The following is an 8,603-nucleotide window of genomic DNA, read 5'->3' as shown; positions in this document are numbered from 1 at the left end:
AGACTTCTCTCAAAGTTATATCTTCCCTGGGCCATGTCCCTTGCCTATGACGTCTCGGATATCCTTAAACACCTCTGCATTTTTCAGTCCCATTTCCGCTTCGGAGTCTTTCCTTTCCCCTCTCTTCCCCATTCCCTTCTCACTACCACTCTTCACCTCTACTTTTACATTTGATTTCTCCTAACACTTCCCTTCACACTCAGAGGAGAGCTCTGGATGATGCCAATGCTCCTTTCCCAGCCCACGGATCCTCAAATGCATAGAGGGAGATCATACAAACAGGAGTTTGGGCAAGGCTCAGGCCTCTAGTAGGTACGGTCTCATCTTTGCACATGCCTTATGTTCCTTCTATGCTTTCATCCCCCTTGGCCTCCTCTGAAAGCGACCCCAAATTCTACGTACTGGCACTAGGAAGGTTAGTCACCTCTGCCTGCAAGGAGTTATTCCACCTTGCTCTCCTCCACGGGTGCCAACATCCCTGCTTTTGGCAGCGGCAGCCTCCAGGCAAGAGGATCCATTTCCAAACACCAACAGCCCCATCCCAGCTTTCATGGGGTGTCCACCATTTCTGTATGAGGCTCCCCTCTTTTTTTGGTTACTCATCCAGCAGGCAGTGGCAGATGAGAGGCTGATTTTCCCACTCCTGTGTGAAAATCCAGTGCCTCAGTAACTTCCCTTCTGCCCGACTTGGAGGACCACTCAATGCTACAAGCCCTGACCTTCACATCCATCTGCAGCTTAACAGTCCCCCTACTTCTCCCATTCCAGGAAGGCACAAGGCCAGAGGACTCCTCCTGGCTCAGTTTTAACCTTTCCCATCAAGGCCAACAGGGACCAGGAGCAGTATCACAGATCACCACTGACCTGCCCTGCACAAAGCCAAAGCTACTAAGGAGGAGGGGAATTCTTGTAGGATTTGCCTGGACCACACTTACAGACTTCTCAGACAGCTGGATCCCACCATATCTCTCCTCCCTGCAGAAGAAACAGCTGTCTAGTTGTGTTTTATCATAGCAAACAAACTAAACAACAGAGGAAAAAAACCAAGCACCCAGCAACCTGGGCATGGACAAGCTTCGCATGAAGACAGCTCTTGCCGCTGCCTGGGCCTGAATTGCTAATAGGGCAGCTCCTGTAGTTTCCTCATTGGGAGAGTAAAGAAAGGGAAAAAATACAAGAAAACAAAACCCCTTTAACAATGAACTCTCATGTTCAGTCAGACGTAAAAGACAGGAGAAGGGGGAGAGAAAGAGAGAGAGGAAAGGAAGAGAGACAATAGAAGAATTTCCTCTTCAAATATTTATTTTCAGGTCTGCCTTAGAGCACTGCTTATTGAGATATAGAGCCTCACTGCGTGGCAGCTTGTAAGCTCCTGCTGCATGAGTTCACAACCTTATCTGGGTGGCTGGAGCCGCCAGGAATTCCCATCAGCCCAGTTCCAGACCCCTTGGAGGGCAGCTTTCTTTTGGGTCCTCTCCCAGGGCCTCACCTCCGGGCACCCTGCTATGTCTGCTCTCCATCCCAATCCCAGCACCAGGCATCTGAGGATCTTATCTCCTCCAGACACTGTGTTGGCCTCCAGCTGAGACCTCAAAACACATCGTTCAGCTCCAACCTTTGGCTCTCCAGCCAAGGCACAAAACAGCATTGGAACTGGGGTCCTGAACTGGTACTCCTTAAGGTTTTGAGCTCCAAGGCTCCAGACACCTGGGGCTTCACCCCACACTGCTCACCCTTTATCAGCTGCCTGCTCGCTCCCAGGCTGCCGACCTTGCAAGCCCACCCTCTGCTTCAGCGCTGCCCTCCCCAGGGACCAGGAGGCTCCCATACAGCAGGGCACTGAGGAGCAGGAGCCGCTGCTGCTCCCACCGCTGCTTTCCTCCCCGCTCACAGTCACCAGGAAAAGCCCACGCTTCTGCTGCCAGAGCATATTTGATTCTTCTGCTAACCTGACCTTATTTAGTTCATTATAAGCCCCCAGGACATTGCAACTGTAACTTAAAAGGAAAAAAAGGAAAAAAAAAAAAGCCTAACAAAAACACAAACCTTTTCTCTGATCAATAGTGCAGGCAACTGGAAAAGGTATAATTCAATTTGTCAGCGCACAGTTATTAGTTACTGTGATGGAGCCCTTCCTCCCAGCCCCGCTTCCCTCGCCGGTCCCAACGCTACTGTCCCTGACGTGGGGGAGCAGCCCATGATGTGACATGGAGCCAGGGAAGGGCTGAGACCTCGCAGCCACAGAAGAGCTAATGGAGCTGTTGGCTGCAAGCAGTGCCAGGGCTTCACCACGCCTGGGAGGAGGGCGAAGGAGGCAGAGACAGGCTTCCCTGTTAAAAGGCTGTGGTGACATCTATCTTGTCCTCCATCAGCTTTGCAAAGTCCCCTCCCAGGGCACACACAGTGTTTAGGGGTTGCCACATCTGCACCCTCTCCTCGGAACACCAGTGCCACCGCTCTTCCCAGCCATGCCAGTCTTGCCTTGCTGAGCATGGTCCCCTCGCTGCATCCTTCTGGGATGCTGGCAAAGCCACGTCCATCCTCAGCAAGGGCCCACCAGGGGACTGCCCCTGGGGTTGTCTTACTAAAGCTCCCCTCTTCCTTTCTCACAGGGAGGGCTGGGGCAGGAGCTCAGGTAGAACAGGGAAGAGAACCAGTGATCCTCAAAAGGGTTCTGCTGTGGACCAGCTCAGCCAGGGAGAGACCAGCAGGAAGGGAAACACAACGGGGCGTGCACAGCCTCAGAGAAAAATCAATTACCATGCGAAACTAGGGGCCGGGAGGCTTTGGGGAGCCTTATCACATGCCTTCCATTGCTCTCCATCGGCAGCCTAGCCTGAAATTACCTCCCGCTGCTCCCGATGCGCAGGGAGAGCGGAGGGGAGAGATGCACAGCAATAGGTAGCCGTGAATACCAAGTGGCTTCTGCATGTGCCCATCCTCCTTGGCCATCCCTTGGTACGGTGTCTCCTGGAACTCCTATTTGTCCAGTCCCGAGATCGGGGAGCCCGTGGGGCCACATCACACCACCCAAACCCCTGTGACAGCGACATTTCCAGCACCACGGGGCTGCTCAGCTCCCTCTCCGCTCTCCTCCCCCAACTTCTTCACCGGGGAAACCTCCAGACACACATCCAGAGATGTCTCTTTCCATTTGTTGATGTCGACAGGCATATCACACACACATTCATTATTTAATCTACCTTTGAATTGGGCTAAATAGTTCTAACGATAATTACAGAGCATTTGTATTTATAGAAAACCGTCATGCACAATCTGCATCCAGGCGGGTAACGCCGCTGTGATCTATAAATAGGGGAGGGGATGGTGTGGGAAGGCAGACGACGCTCCCAGTCGCCACGAAAACGCAAAACGCACGGCTGGCCCAACCACGCAGGGAGCTATTACAGCTCCTCTCCTTTCCATCACGCCGCAAACGGAGAGCTGACGTGCAGCCGAGCAGCCACACGACATCGGCAAGGACAAGGACGGGGGCCAGGAGCAGACCTGCCAGCAGGGCATGGAGAGGCAGGACGAGGGAAGACTCAGTGGCAGAGCAGCCCCACGGAAGCAGAACAGGGAGAGGATCAAGAGGAGAAGGAGCAGAGGGAAAGGGGATGCTGTCTATGCTGCCTGGAATAAAGGCTCAGAGCCCTAGAGGGGGAGAAAAGCCAGGAAGCCACAGGGAAAAGGAAGGGAGGATGCGCTGCTCCTCCTCACACAGCAATAAAAGTTTTACAGCAGCGTAGCCAGCTCTTATGATTTTATTGCCAGTATTACAGAGGTAGAGCTTTCAAAGCCCCAGCCCCTGGAGTCAAGTTAAGACGCAGGAAGCTTGGCTTTCATTAGAAACCAAGAGGAGAGGAGAGGGGCCAGCCTTCCCGTCTGCGCAGAAACGCTGGAGCAAGTGAAAAAACTGGGCTCCAACTCCAGCAGCAGACAAAAGGAAGCCAGTATTTTAATATTTACTTGTTTCTTATAATAACCTTATGCCTCTGGAGTGGAGGTGTGTGGAGCACACAGAGAAGTGGGCAGCCCCATGGTTTGGGAGGACTCACAGGAGGCAGCTTAAGCACTACCTTGGCGAGATTCCCTGTGAACATCCTCATGCCCGCCCCCCCTGCGATCTTTCAGCATGTCTCAGGCTCTCCTTCCCCACCTCCTATCCCTGCACAGAGCCTCCAATCAAGTGGGGTGCAGAGACACCCCAAGTGAGCCTTGAAGGCAGGCTGACGCTCAAGAAGGGCAGAGGGATGCTGCTCAGGGCTGCGCAGCACGGGATTGTTAACATTGCCTATCCCCACGCATGCACACACACAAATTACAAGTACTTAGATTGCATTAGTGCCTGGAAATTTCATTCCAGTCATATCCCATTCGGTGAGATACTGCACAGATACAGAGCAAGCGGCATTTTTCTTTTTCCTAGAGAGAAAAGCTGTGTTGCTGTGCGTAGTGGTTTAAAGCAAACACAGCCAGGGGCTGCGCACGCTTGAGTAATGGCCCATGACTCTGCCAGCCAAGAGGGGAGAGATGGCAGCGCCATGCCCGTGTCCATTTGCTCTGAGATCTCCTTGTTACTGCTCCGGTAATGGATCTACCCAACCCAGCTCTGCAGAGACCATCCTCTTGCAGGAGGAAGAGTCCAATCCAGGCCCTGTGTTTCTTCAATTTAAAGGCTTTATGTCTCATGTTTCCCATTGCTAATTTACAAGCAAATATTTAGCCATCTGGCAGCCCCATCCACTGGGCAGCAAAGCGAAGCGTTTGGCTTCACTTGCTGAAAGGGCGAAGCCGACATTAAACTTCTCTCCCCGAACACTGGGCACCCCCTTCCGACACAGCACGGCATCCACCATTTGGCAAGCTGCTCCTCTGCCATCTGCATGGAGAACTCTCCAAAGGGCACGGAGGCTGCTAAATATAGCAGAGAAGAAGCTCAGCAAACATTTGCAGCCAGGCTGAGAAGACTTCTCTCAAAGTTATATCTTCCCTGGGCCATGTCCCTTGCCTATGACGTCTCGGATATCCTTAAACACCTCTGCATTTTTCAGTCCCATTTCCGCTTCGGAGTCTTTCCTTTCCCCTCTCTTCCCCATTCCCTTCTCACTACCACTCTTCACCTCTACTTTTACATTTGATTTCTCCTAACACTTCCCTTCACACTCAGAGGAGAGCTCTGGATGATGCCAATGCTCCTTTCCCAGCCCACGGATCCTCAAATGCATAGAGGGAGATCATACAAACAGGAGTTTGGGCAAGGCTCAGGCCTCTAGTAGGTACGGTCTCATCTTTGCACATGCCTTATGTTCCTTCTATGCTTTCATCCCCCTTGGCCTCCTCTGAAAGCGACCCCAAATTCTACGTACTGGCACTAGGAAGGTTAGTCACCTCTGCCTGCAAGGAGTTATTCCACCTTGCTCTCCTCCACGGGTGCCAACATCCCTGCTTTTGGCAGCGGCAGCCTCCAGGCAAGAGGATCCATTTCCAAACACCAACAGCCCCATCCCAGCTTTCATGGGGTGTCCACCATTTCTGTATGAGGCTCCCCTCTTTTTTTGGTTACTCATCCAGCAGGCAGTGGCAGATGAGAGGCTGATTTTCCCACTCCTGTGTGAAAATCCAGTGCCTCAGTAACTTCCCTTCTGCCCGACTTGGAGGACCACTCAATGCTACAAGCCCTGACCTTCACATCCATCTGCAGCTTAACAGTCCCCCTACTTCTCCCATTCCAGGAAGGCACAAGGCCAGAGGACTCCTCCTGGCTCAGTTTTAACCTTTCCCATCAAGGCCAACAGGGACCAGGAGCAGTATCACAGATCACCACTGACCTGCCCTGCACAAAGCCAAAGCTACTAAGGAGGAGGGGAATTCTTGTAGGATTTGCCTGGACCACACTTACAGACTTCTCAGACAGCTGGATCCCACCATATCTCTCCTCCCTGCAGAAGAAACAGCTGTCTAGTTGTGTTTTATCATAGCAAACAAACTAAACAACAGAGGAAAAAAACCAAGCACCCAGCAACCTGGGCATGGACAAGCTTCGCATGAAGACAGCTCTTGCCGCTGCCTGGGCCTGAATTGCTAATAGGGCAGCTCCTGTAGTTTCCTCATTGGGAGAGTAAAGAAAGGGAAAAAATACAAGAAAACAAAACCCCTTTAACAATGAACTCTCATGTTCAGTCAGACGTAAAAGACAGGAGAAGGGGGAGAGAAAGAGAGAGAGGAAAGGAAGAGAGACAATAGAAGAATTTCCTCTTCAAATATTTATTTTCAGGTCTGCCTTAGAGCACTGCTTATTGAGATATAGAGCCTCACTGCGTGGCAGCTTGTAAGCTCCTGCTGCATGAGTTCACAACCTTATCTGGGTGGCTGGAGCCGCCAGGAATTCCCATCAGCCCAGTTCCAGACCCCTCGGAGGGCAGCTTTCTATTGGGTCCTCTCCCAGGGCCTCACCTCCGGGCACCCTGCTATGTCTGCTCTCCATCCCAATCCCAGCACCAGGCATCTGAGGATCTTATCTCCTCCAGACACTGTGTTGGCCTCCAGCTGAGACCTCAAAACACATCGTTCAGCTCCAACCTTTGGCTCTCCAGCCAAGGCACAAAACAGCATTGGAACTGGGGTCCTGAACTGGAACTCCTTAACATTTTGAGCTCACTCAATATTTGCCATGAGGTGGCCTGCATGGAGATGGGAGATTCTCCAGCTGGTCAAGTGGGTGAGCTGAAAGTAGTGACCAAGCAAGGTGGCAGGGAGCCGGGGGCTGCTGGAAGTGACATATCTTGGAGGAGAGCCAGAGTTGACATCCTGATCACAGACAGCAATTAAGAAATTAAGCTATCAGAAAGGCTTTTTGGAAGGGGTGAGTATCTGTGGTTTGGTCAGATGCCAGAGCAGGTCAATAACATTTGTCCTTCCCCTTTCCACTGCAGAAGGAGATCCTCTGCTGCTCCTGATCTCAACACAGCTCCCTCCTCCCACCACCACGCACCATGGAGGACACACAGCGGCAGAGAGGAAGAACATCAGGATTCTGCAAGGTACAGTGGAGAGAGGGGTTGGACAGAAACCACACGGGGGAACTTAGACCTGGCAAAATCAGCTTCATCTTCCCCTGAACTATAGCCCCTAGTTGTAACTCAAGCTCTTTTTTTTCCAGGAAAGTACAACAACCTCCAGCAACACTTCCTGAGAAAATACTAGGGACCATTCCCCATCCAGACCATGTCCTCTGGGCAAGATGCAGCCCTTAGAAAAGGACAGCCATGCCCAGGATGGCACGCACACAGACACAGACGATGCAGCACATGGTGCATCCAGAGCAGCCCTTAGGGTGGGGATCCCACCATCACAGGGAAACACCTCCATACAACTATAGTCATGACCAACAGTGAGAGAGGTGGCATCCCATCAGTTACCAGAAACACCACCATCCATCCTGGAAATGATGGGGCCTGCAGGTCGCAGAGTAAAATCATTTGCTTGGCTAGAAGCCCTGGTTGGCACCGATTACTCCCTGTCTCCTGGGCACTTCAGCTCTGCCTACCAGAAAGCAGGACTGGCACAACCCCCCAGCCTCTCGCTGGCCACTAAACTGCACATAAGGAAAACGAGAAAAGGAAACACAGTCATCTGAAAAGCTGTGCTGGGAACCACACAGAGAGAAACCCAGCTGTGTCCCCAGACACACTCGGGTGTGATGGACTCGCACCCCCTGTCTGTCTCAGCTGCACTCGCACACTTGTGCCCCAGCCTCTCACACTCCTGTGTGCACATCTCCACTTGCACACCCGCAGCCACACGTGGACAACTTCCTCTCCGTGCTGAGCTTGAGAAATATTGATTTCTTTCCCCCCTGCAATATTTCGCTTGGCTGAGCAGATTTAGAATTGAAGAGTCAGACTCTGCCTAGAGACCAGAACCATATTTAATTCCACGGTTTAAGAAGCCCTGGAGCAGGTTATTCTTATTTTAAACTACCAGTGCATTTAAAAGCAAGTGACATTTCGGGGGGGATGGGACTGGAGATGGCTGGTGCCCTCTGCCTCCGTCCGGCTGGAAGAGCCTTGCAGCTCCACCGCCGCTGCGCCGTGTCCCCACAGCCCCATCAGCTGCTCTGCCCGCGCCAATGAGAGGAGAGGGGTGGTGGCGAGCTCACCATCAAAGCTCAGGAGACCTGTTTCCATGTCTTTCTAACCGAGGAGAAACGAGAGAAAGAAAGGAAGAAAGAAAAAAAAATAAAAAGAGAGGAGAAAGGAAAGGTGTGAAAACCTCTGATGAAAATTGCTGGGTGCATTGAGGTTTCACGATTCATATTGTCTGCTCCTGTGCCCAGGCCCTGCTCACGGAGAGGAGTCCTCGGTAATGAGCAATTTGTGGATATTGAACAAAGACACAGTGCTGGGTCCAGTGCATGATCAGGGAGCGGTGCTGCTGGAGGCAGAGCCCTCCACGTCCATCTCCCTGACAAATGCACCCTCCAGCCTGCTCTAAGTTAACATATCTCCACCACCACAGCTCCCAACACCACAGCCTCAGCCGGGATTTCCAAAGGAGATGCAACACTGACTTAACAGGGAAAAAAAAAAGGGGGGGGGGGG

The 8,603-nt window shown here is 52.1% G+C and overlaps 1 protein-coding gene across 1 annotated transcript in view; it reads right to left on the bottom strand.

Moving 5' to 3' along the window:
• LINGO1 (leucine rich repeat and Ig domain containing 1) overlaps positions 1-8,603 on the bottom strand; it is a 91,313-nt gene that overhangs the window by 65,641 nt on the left and 17,069 nt on the right. The gene's annotated exons all lie outside the window — the stretch shown is intronic.

The sequence above is a fragment of the Calidris pugnax genome, unplaced genomic scaffold (genome assembly GCF_001431845.1).
Source record: "Calidris pugnax isolate Ruff unplaced genomic scaffold, ASM143184v1 scaffold70, whole genome shotgun sequence".
NCBI lineage: Eukaryota > Metazoa > Chordata > Aves > Charadriiformes > Scolopacidae > Calidris > Calidris pugnax.
This window is presented reverse-complemented; position numbering and strand designations above follow the sequence as displayed.